Source organism: Macaca fascicularis, chromosome 19 (assembly GCF_037993035.2).
Source record: "Macaca fascicularis isolate 582-1 chromosome 19, T2T-MFA8v1.1".
Lineage (NCBI taxonomy): Eukaryota > Metazoa > Chordata > Mammalia > Primates > Cercopithecidae > Macaca > Macaca fascicularis.
In genome coordinates, this window is record NC_088393.1 from 2,172,641 (window position 1) to 2,183,424 (window position 10,784).

The window sequence follows — 10,784 nt, forward strand, 5'->3', positions numbered from 1 at the left end:
GCCCCGGCCCCGCCCCCGCGACGTCACGCCGCGGCCCAACAATGGGCGGTCCCCAGGGCGCAGGCGCGCGGGGCGGGGCCGGGGGCGGGGCGGGGCCGGGGCGGGGCAGGCGCCGAGCACGTGGTCCAGGTCCCGCCCCCGCTCGGCGCTCGGGCGGGAACCCGGGCGCATCCGCACGTGCGGGCGCGGCCGCAGGTGTGTGCGGCCCAGCCCCGGCCTGGACAGCGCTCACGTCCCGAGCTTGAGAGTCCCCGCCTCGTGCGCCCCAGGGCCCGAGGTCCCGCTCCCCAATTCCCCCTAGAGATCCGGGTCGCCCCAAAGCCAGGTCCCTTGCTCCACGCCCGTTTCCTCGTGCCGGGGACCCCCCACCTCACTGCACAAAGGCGTGGGGTCCCCTCCAAGTACCCCTCGCGATCCAACTGGACTTCGAAGTCAGGCTCCTGCCCCGCCCACCGCCTCTGTGCAGGGGTCCTCCCCATGCCCCACGGTGCACACCCCAGGGCCTGGTGTGCCAGTCCCCAAGTACCCCTTGCTATCAGGGTGGGCTTTAGGGTCGGGTCCCTGCCCCACCCCCGGCCTCTGCGCCAGGGACAGCTCCACAATCATGCACACCCTAAGGTCTGGGGTCCCTCTCCCCTAGCTCCCCTAGTCTCCCCTAGTCTCCCCAATCTCCCCTAGCTCCCCTAATATCCCCTAGTCTCCCCTAGTCTCCCCTAATCTCCCCTAGCTCCCCTAATCTCCCCTAGCTCCCCTAATCTCCCCTAGCTCCCCTAGTCTCCCCTAATCTCCCCTAGCTCCCCTAATATCCCCTAGCTCCCCTAATATCCCCTAGTCTCCCCTAGCTCCCCTAGTCTCCCCTAGCTCCCCTAATATCCCCTAGTCTCCCCTAGTCTCCCCTAATATCCCCTAGCTCCCCTAGTCTCCCCTAATCTCCCCTAGCTCCCCTAATATCCCCTAGCTCCCCTAGTCTCCCCTAGCTCCCCTAATATCCCCTAGTCTCCCCTAGCTCCCCTAGTCTCCCCTAGTCTCCCCTAACTCCCCTCTGGCTGGCTCTAGGCTTTGGGTTCAGGCCACCTCCTCCGCCCCGCCTGAGACCACATACCTCGTCTCTGTGCCCCCAGCCGGAGACCTCTCTGCCGCATTGGTGCTTCCCTGGCGAGGACAGGTTCACACCAGCCAGAAGCCTCCATGTGGAGTCCCACCCTCTTCTGGGGTGCCTTTCCCCACAACGGGCGTTGTCCACCTCCAAAGCCACCCTTGCCAGGCGCGGTGGCTCACGCCTATCATCCCAGCACTTTGGGAGGCCGAGGCGGGCGGATCAAGAGGTCAGCAGTTCGAGACCAGCCTGGCCAACATGGTGAACCACCCGACTCTACTAAAAATACAAAAGTTAGCCAGGCGTGGTGGCGCGCACCTCTAATCCCAGCACTCGGGAGGCTGAGGCGAGATAATTGCTTGAACCTGGGAGGTGGTGGGTGCAGTGAGCAAGACTCCTCTTAAAAAAAAAAAAAAAAGCCACTCTTTCCCAGCAGCTCTTCCTCCAGCTGCCCTTCGGGGCCTTCCCTGCGCCTGTGGGATTTTTTGTGATAAACCTGCCTGGCTGGGTCTACATGCCCCCATCTTCTACCAGACCTGTCCCTGGCTGGCTGTGAAAACTTGCACCAAAGGCGGGGCTCTCCGGGAGTGGGGCAGCCTGCTCCTTTGCCTAGCAAGGCTTCTCCTCTGTCCCCTCCCCCAGCCTCACACACCCTGGGTCCCTCTCAGCCATTCATCTAGTTCTTCCGCCACAGCCACCCACTACTGGGCCCTTCACTTAGGTGGCTTCTCTGCCCACTTCTTCCAGGCAGGCAGGGTCAGGATCCCCTGCCTGGAGCCCTTCCCCACTCAAAATCTCTCTCCTAACCCCAGGCGGCATCCAGCCCCACTTCCCCTCCTGGGGTCCTGGACTTTTGTGCACTCCCATGCTTGGAACTATTTTCCCATCTCTCTTCTCTTTCTTTTCTTTCTCTCTTTTCTTTTCTTTTTTTCTTTTCTTTCTTTTTCTTTCTCCTTCCTTCCTTATTTATTTATTTATTTATTTAGACGGAGTCTTGCTCTGTCTCCCAGGCTGGAGTGCAGTGGCGCGATCTCAGCTCACTGCAAGCTCCGCCTCCCGGGTTCACGCCATTCTCCTGCCTCAGCCTCCCAAGTAGCTGGGACTACAGGCGCCCGCCACCACGCCTGGCTAGTTTTTTTTTGTATTTTTAGTAGAGATGGGGTTTCACCATGTTAGCCAGGATAGTCTCGATCTCCTGACCTCGTGATCCACCCGCCTCGGCCTCCCAAAGTGCTGGGATTACAGGCTTGAGCCACCACGCCCGGCCTTCTTTTTTTTTTTTTTTTTTGAGACGGAGTCTCGCTGTGTCGCCCAGGCTGGAGTGCAGTGGCCAGATCTCAGCTCACTGCAAGCTCTGCCTCCCGGGTTTTTACGCCATTCTCCTGCCTCAGCCTCCCGAGTAGCCGGGACTACAGGCGCCCGCCACCTCGCCCGGATAGTTTTTTGTATTTTTTAGTAGAGACGGGGTTTCACCGTGTTAGCCAGGATGGTCTCGAACTCCTGAGCTCATGATCCTCCCACCTTGGCCTCCCAAAGTGCTGGGATTACAGGCAGGAGCTGCCGTGCCCGGCCATTTTTTGTATTTTTTAGTAGATGGAGTTTCACTATGTTAGCCAGGATTCTACCTTCCTTCTTTCTTTTTCTTTTCTCTTCTCTTCTCTTTTTTCTTTTCTTTTTCAGACAGAGTCTCACTTTGTTGCCCAGGCTGGAGTGCAGTGGTGAGATCTCAGTTCACTGCAATTTCCACCTCCTGGGTTCAAGTGATTCTCTTGCCTCAGCCTCCTGAGTAGCTGGGATTATAGGCGCGTGCCACCACACCTAATTTTTTTTTTTTTTTTTTTAGACGGAGTCTCGCTGTGTCACCCAGGCTGGAGTGCAGTGGCCGGATCTCAGCTCACTGCAAGCTCCGCCTCCCGGGTTCACGCCATTCTCCTGCCTCAGCCTCCCGCGTAGCTGGGACTACAGGCGCCCGCCACCACGCCTGGCTAATTTTTTGTATTTTTTAGTAGAGACGGGGTTTCACTGGGTTAGCCAGGATTGTCTCAATTTCCTGACCTTATGATCCACCCGTCTTGGCCTCCCAAAGTGCTGGGAATACAGGCTTGAGCCACCGTGCCCGGCAATTTTTGTATTTTTAGTACAGATGAGGTTTCACCATGTTGGCCAGGCTGGTGTTGAACTCCTGACCTCAGGTGATCCATCCGCCTTGGCCTCCCAAAGTATTGGGATTACAGGTGTGAGCCACCACGCCCGGCCACATTTGTATTTTTTAGTAGAGACGGGGTTTCACCGTGTTAGCCAAGATTCTCCCTCCCTTCCCCTCCCCTCCCCTTCCATTCCGTCTTTTCTTTCTTTTTCAGATGGAATCTTGCTCTGTTGCCCAGGCTGGAGTGCAGTGATGTAATCTTGGTTCACTGCAACCTCCACCTCCTGGGTTCAAGTGATTCTCTTGCCTCAGCCTCCCGAGTAGCTGGGATTACAGGCGCATGCCACCACACCTGAGTAATTTTTATATTTTTAGTACAGACAGGGTTTCACCATGTTGGCCAGGCTGGTGTTGAACTCCTGACCTCAGGTGATCCACCCGCCTTGGCCTCCCAAAGTACCGGGATTACAGGTGTGAGCCACTGTGCTCTGCCTCAATATTTATTTGTTTGTTTGTTTGTTTGTTTGTTTGTTTTAGAGACAGGGTTTCTCTGTGTTGCCCAGGCTGGGGTGCAGTGGCTGCTCACAGGTGTGACCCCAGGACAGATCAGCACAAGAGCTTTGACCAACTCTGTTTCTGACTTGGGCGGGTTCAGTCCTCCTTAGGCAACTGGGTGGTCCTCCCAGTCCACAGAGGTTATCATATTACTGTGGACACCGGATCGGCATAGCTCACTACAGCCCAGAACTCCCGAGCTCAAGCAATCCTCCCGCCTCAGCCTCCCGAGTAGTTGTGACCACAGGTGTGCACCACCACACGCGGCTACCTTTTGTATTTATAGAGACGGGGTATTTTTTGTTGCCCAGTGGTCTTGAACTCCTAGCCTCAAGCAATCCTCCTGCCTCAGCCTCCCAAACTGCTGGGACTACAGGTGTGCAACACTATGCCCAGCCAGTTGTGATTATTAGTGGCATTGTAGGCTGGGCGCGGTGGCTCATGCCTGTAATCCCAGCACTTTGGGAGGCCGAGGCAGGTGGATCACTTGAGGTCAGGAGTTCTACATCAGCCTGGCCAACACAGCGAAACCCCGTCTTTACTGAAAATAGGAAAATGAGCCGGGTGTGGTGGCGTGAGCCTGTAATGCCAGCTGCTTGGGAGGCTAAGGCAGGAGAATTACTTGAACCCGGGAGGTGGAGGTTGCAGCGAGCCGAGATCACACCACTGTACTCCAGCCTGGGCAAAAGAGCAAGACTCCGTCTCAAAAAACAAACACACGAACAAACAAACTCGTGTGTCTAATAAACAAATGAATTCATGAATGAATGAAACAACGAATACTTAATTCTTTCCCAGTTCTGGAGCCTCAGAGTCAAAACTCAAGAGAAGTGTGGGCAGGGCCACGCCCCCTTCAAAGGCTCTGGGGAGGGTCCTTTCTAGCTCTTCCATCTTCCAGGGGCTCTGGGCCCCATTGCTTATTGTGGCCACATCGCTCTGACCTCGGCCTCCATCTTCACACGCCCATGTCTCCCTATTTGTTTGTGTCCTGGTTTCCTTCTTCTCATGGGAACAGGAGTCACAGGATGAAGGCCCACCTCACTCCCGTACCATTTCGGCTTAACTTGAACACGTCTGCAGAGACCCTCTATCCAAATGAGGTCCCATTCTGAAGCTGTGCAGTCAAGGACACAGACATGTCTCTGTGGGGGTGTGATTTAACTCATAATACGCCTCCCCAGCTGTGACAGCGCAGATGCCCGCAGACGTGGCCCCTGGGCCCGGAGTCACCTCAGGTGGGAAGTGCTGGTGTAGGTGGTGGTTCTTTCGTGGTCTCTGTGAAATTCTTTCAGGCCCACTCTGCGTTTGATGTTTTTTCTTTTTTCTTTTTTTTTTTTTTTTTTTGAGACGGAGTCTCGCTCTGTCGCCCAGGCTGGAGTGCAGTGGCGCGATCTCGGCTCACTGCAAGCTCCGCCTCCCGGGTTCACGCCATTCTCCTGCCTCAGCCTCCCGAGTAGCTGGGACTACAGGCGCCCACAACCGCGCCCAGCTAATTTTTTGTATTTTTAGTAGAGACGGGGTTTCACCGTGGTCTCGATCTCCTGACCTTGTGATCCGCCCGCCTCGGCCTCCCAAAGTGCTGGGATTACAGGCGTGAGCCACCGCGCCCCGCTCTTTTTTCTTTTCTTTTTTTTTTTGAGATGGAGTCTGACTCCGTTGCCCAGGCTGGAGTGCAGTGGCACAATCTCGGCTCACTGCAAGCTCCACCTCCTGGGTTAAAGCGATTCTCCTGCCTCAGGCTCTTGAGTAGCTGGGATTACAGGCATCTGCCACCACACCCAGCTAATTTTTTGTATTTTTAGTAGAGACGGGGTTTCACCATGTTGGTCAGGCTGGTCTTGAACTCGTGACCTCAGGTGATCCGCCCGCCTCGGCCTCCCAAAGTGCTGGGATTACAGCTGTGAGCCACCGCGCCCGGCCGCATCTGACATTTTTTCATAGAACAATGTTGGAAGAAAATCACATAGGAGGGGAGGCATTTTGACCGGGCAGGGTGGGGGTTATGGGAGACAAGATGAGCGGTGATCAACCGTGATGACGCTTGGGGGGTGGGCCTGGGGGATCTGTTGTCTTGCTTAGGGTACAGTTTTTTGTTTGTTTTGTTTTGTGTTTTTGAGAACGGAGTCTTGCTGTGTCACGCAGGCTGGAGTCCAGTGGCGAGATCTTGGCTCACTGTGGCCTCCACCTCCCAGGTTCAAGTGATTCTTGTGTCTCAGCCTCCTGAGTAGCTGGGGCCACATCCAGCTAATTTTTGTATTTTTGGTAGAGACAGGGTTTCACCATGTAGGACAGGCTGGTCTCGAACTCCTGGCCTCAGGTAATCCGCCTGCCTTGGCCTGCCAAAGTGCTGGGATTACAGGTGTGAGCCACCACGCCCGGCTGCTTGGTGTGTACATTTGAAAGCTTCCATAAGAAAAAATACATATTTTAAGTTTTATTTTTTATTTTTTTTATTTTTTTTTTTGAGACGGAGTCTCGCTGTCTCTCCCAGGCTGGAGTGCAGTGGCGTGATCTCAGCTCACTGCGAGCTCCGCCTCCCGGGTTCACGCCATTCTCCCACCTCAGCCTTCCCAAGTAGCTGAGACTACAGGCGCCCGCCACCACGCCCGGCTAGTTTTTTTTTGTATTTTTAGTAGAGACGGGGTTTCACCATGTTAGCCAGGATAGTCTCGATCTCCTGACCTCGTGATCCACCCGCCTCGGCCTCCCAAAGTGCTGGGATTACAGGCTTGAGCCACCACGCCCGGCTGCTTGGTGTGTACATTTGAAAGCTTCCATAAGAAAAAATACATATTTTAAGTTTTAAAAAAGTGTTCTTTGAAAGATTCATTTGTAAAAGTCTGTGGATGAAAATAGCATCAAGGCCGGGCGCGGTGGCTCAAGCCTGTAATCCCAGCACTTTGGGAGGCCGAGGCGGGCGGATCACAAGGTCAGGAGATCGAGACCACAGTGAAACCCCGTCTCTACTAAAAATACACAAAAAAATTAGCCGGGCGCGGTGGCGGGCGCCTGTAGTCCCAGCTACTCAGGAGGCTGAGGCAGGAGAATGGCGGGAACCCGGGAGGCGGAGCTTGCAGTGAGCCGAGATCGCGCCACTGCGCTCCAGCCTGGGCAACAGCGTGAGACTCCGTCTCAAAAAAAAAAAAAAAAAAAAAAAAAAAAAAGAAAATAGCATCAAACACCCCCAGGGTGGGGCATAGGCGGGCTTGGAGGGCAGGCAAAATGGTGGAGTTAGAGAGGGGGCTTCTGGGGCCAGCGGAGCACCTGGATTTGTTTTGTTGTCTCCTTGCTTTTATTATATTTAATACAAGGAGCCTGGCGTGGTGCCTGTAATCCCAACACTTTGGGAGACCAAGGTGGGAGGCTCGCTGGAGGCCCGGAGTTCAAGACATGCCTGGTCAACATAGTTAGGCCCCTGTCTCTACAAGAAATCTATTTACTTTTTTTTTTTTTTTTGAGACAGAGTCTCGCTCTGCCGCCCAGGGTGGAGTGCAGTGGCGTGATCTTGGCTCACTGCAAGCTCCGCCTCCCGGGTTCACGCCATTCTCCTGCCTCAGCCTCCCGAGTAGCTGGGACTACAGGCGCCCGCCACCTCGCCCAGCTAGTTTTTTTGTATTTTTTAGTAGAGACGGGGTTTCACTGTGTCAGCCAGGATGGTCTCGATCTCCTGACCTCGTGATCCGCCCGTCTCGGCCTCCCAAAGTGCTGGGATTACAGGCTTGAGCCACCGCGCCCGGCCCTATTTACTTATTTTTATTTATTTTATTTTTTGATACAGAGTCTGGCTCTCATTACCCAGGCTGCAGTGCAATGGCGTGATCTCGGCTCACTGCAACCGCCGCCTCTCAGGCTCAAGCAATGCTCCTGCCTCAGCCTCCTGAGTAGCTGGGATTACAGGCGCCCGATACCACGCCTGGCTACTGTTGTATTTTTAGTAGAGACAGGGTTTCTCCACGTTGGTCAGGCTGGTCTTACACTCCCGACCTCAGGTGATCCTCCTGCCTAGGGCTCCCAAAGTGTTGGGATTACAGGCGTGAGCCATTGTGTCTGGCCTATTTATTATTATTATTATTTTTGAAGACAGAATCCCTTCACTCTGTTGTCCAGGCTGGAGTGTAGTGGCACGATCTCAACTCACTGCAACCTCTTCCTCTCTGGCTCAAGGGATTCTCCTGCCTCAGCCTCCGAAGTAGCTGGGACTACAGGCACCTACCACCATGCCCAGCTAATTTTCGTGCTTTCTAGTACATGTTGGCCACACTGGTCTCAAACTCCTGACCTGAAGTGATCTGCCTGCCTAGGTAGGCCCCGCAAAGAGGTAGGATACAAGCGTGACCCACCTTGCCCAGCCTGTACAAAAAATTATAAAATTAGCCGGGTCTGATGGCCCGCACCTATGATCCCAGCTACTTGGGAGTCTAAAGTGGGAGGACTGCCTGAGCCCGGGAGGCAGAGATTGCAGTGAGCTGCGATTACGCCATTGCACTCCAGTTTAGGCAACAGAGTGAAATCCTGCTTCAAAACAAAGAAAAAAAAAAAGGCCTGGTGCAGTGGCTCACGCCTGTAATCCCAGCACTTTGAGGGGCCAAGGCGGGCAGATCGGTGGATCACTTGAGGTCAGGAGTTCAAGACTAGCCTGGCCGACATGGCAAAATCCCATCTCTACTAAAAATACAAAAAATTAGATGGGCGTGGTGGTGCGCACCTGTAATCCCAGCTACTTGGGAGGCTGAGGCAGGAGAATTGCTTGAACCAGGGAGGTAGAGATTGCAGTGAGCCGAGATCGCACCACTGCACTCCAGCCTGGCGACAAGAGTGAAACCCCACCTTTTTTTTTTTTTTTCTTTTTTTTGAGATGGAGTCTCGCTCTGTCGCCCAGGCTGGAGTGCAGTGGCCGCATCTCAGCTCACTGCAAGCTCCGCCTCCCAGGTTCACGCCATTCTCCTGCTTCAGCCTCCCGAGTAGCTGGGACTACAGGCGCCGCCACCACACCCAGCTGGTTTTTTGTGTTTTTAGTAGAGACGGGGTTTCACCGTGTTAGCCAGGATGGTCTCGATCTCCTGACCTCGTGATCCGCCCGTCTCCGCCTCCCAAAGTGCTGGGATTACAGGCTTGAGCCACCGCGCCTGGCGTGAAACCCCATCTTAAAAAACAAAACAAAACTCAGAGAGAAAAAGGAAAACATGCTGGGAGAATCCTGTGATGGAGAAGGAAGGAAGGCGGGACAGCAGAGACAGGCGCATTTTATTGCTTGTAAATTACATCTCAAAAAACCCACTTCACACGCGTTAACTGGAAACATCTTCAAATGAACGGCCACGAGCGTGCATTATTTTGGTAACCAGAGAAGGCTAAAAATTAAAACGGTGAAAATTAAAACTGACCAGGGAAGGCAGTTTTGTGGTCTCACATTATTTGCCTTCAACAAAATTATTTTGCCCGTGGCCAACATGGTGAAACCCCATCTCTACTAAAAGTACAAAGATTAGCTGGGTGTGGTGACAGGCGCCTGTAATCTCAGCTACTCGGCAGGCTGAGGCTGGAGAATCTACTGAACCCAGGAGGAGGTTGTGCTGAGCCGAGATCACGCCATTGCACTCCAGCCTGGGCAACAAGAGCGAAACTCCGTGCCAAAAAAGAAGTAGGAGGAAAAAAAAACTACACAATTCTGGTGAGGCGCGGTGGCTCACGCCTGTAATCCCAGCACTTTGGGAGGCCGAGGTGGGCGGATCACCTGAGGTCAGGAGTTCGTGACCAGCCTGGCCAACATAGTGCAACCCCGTCTCTACTGGGCGTGGTGGCACTTGCCTGTAATCTCAAGCTACTTGGGAGGCTGAGGCGGAAGAATCGCTTGAACCTGGGAGGCAGAGCTTGCTGTGAGCTGAGATCGTGCCATTGCACTCCAGCCTGGGCGACAAGAGCGAGACTCTATCTCAAAAAAAAAAAAAAAAAAAAAAATTGTGGAACGTTATCAACTTTTGTGGGTGCCCTTTAGCCATCCCCCCACTCGCCATAATCCCCAGACGATGAAACCCACGTGTCCCCTTCCTGTCTCTGAATCGGCCTGTCCTGGACATTCACACGAATGGGATCGCACGCCGTGTTGGTGTCTGTGTGTCTCTCACTGAGGGTGGCCTCCTCCAGGGACATCCACGCGGTGGCCAGTGTCAGAGCCTGGTTCCTGTTCATGGCCGACTCCTGCTCCAGTGTGGCCAGGCCAGGCTGTGTTCGTTCATACCTGGATGGGCACTTGACTTGTTTATACTTTCTGGGCCCCTTGAATCTGGAACAAGTGCGACAGCATCTCACAAGCAGTGCCCAGCCACCCACTACCGGAAAGCTGAGCCCTGCTCTGGTATGACCCTGCCCGAAAGAACATTCCCGAAGCTGGGGGTGTTTTCCATGGGCACCTCCGGGCTCCTGGAGATTTGCTGTGACAGCCATGGGGGACACACACAGGTGAGGGGCGTCCCCGGGGGTCTTTGCAGTGGTGAGTGTGTGAGGTGGTCAGAAGGGCTGTCTCTGTCTGCCTGGGTTTGGGGGCTGCGGGGACAGCAAGGCACGGGCCCTGGGTGTGGCGGAAGAGGCACGATGCCCCTGAGCTGGTGTTGCTGAGACTCGGGAGCCCTGTGGTCCGTGTGGCCGAGCTGAGGGCTGGGAAGTGCATCCTCGCCATGGGGTCCTGAGGCCTCTCCTCCCTGGAGGTCGGGGAGCTTGGTCTGAGGGCAGGCGGGGGACGTGTGAGGCTCTTGCTGCTACTGACAGGTGCCAGAAGGGCTGCTGTGGTGGCTCAGGCCTGTAATCCCGGCACTTTGGGAAGCCGGGGCAGGCGGATCACCTGAGGTCAGGAGTTCGAGACCAGACTGGCCAACGTGGTGAAACCCCATCTCTACTAAAAATACAAAAATTAGCCAGGCGTGGCGGCTACTCGGGAGGCTGAGGCTTGAACCCAGGAGGTGGAGGGTGCAGTGAGCCCAGATCACACCA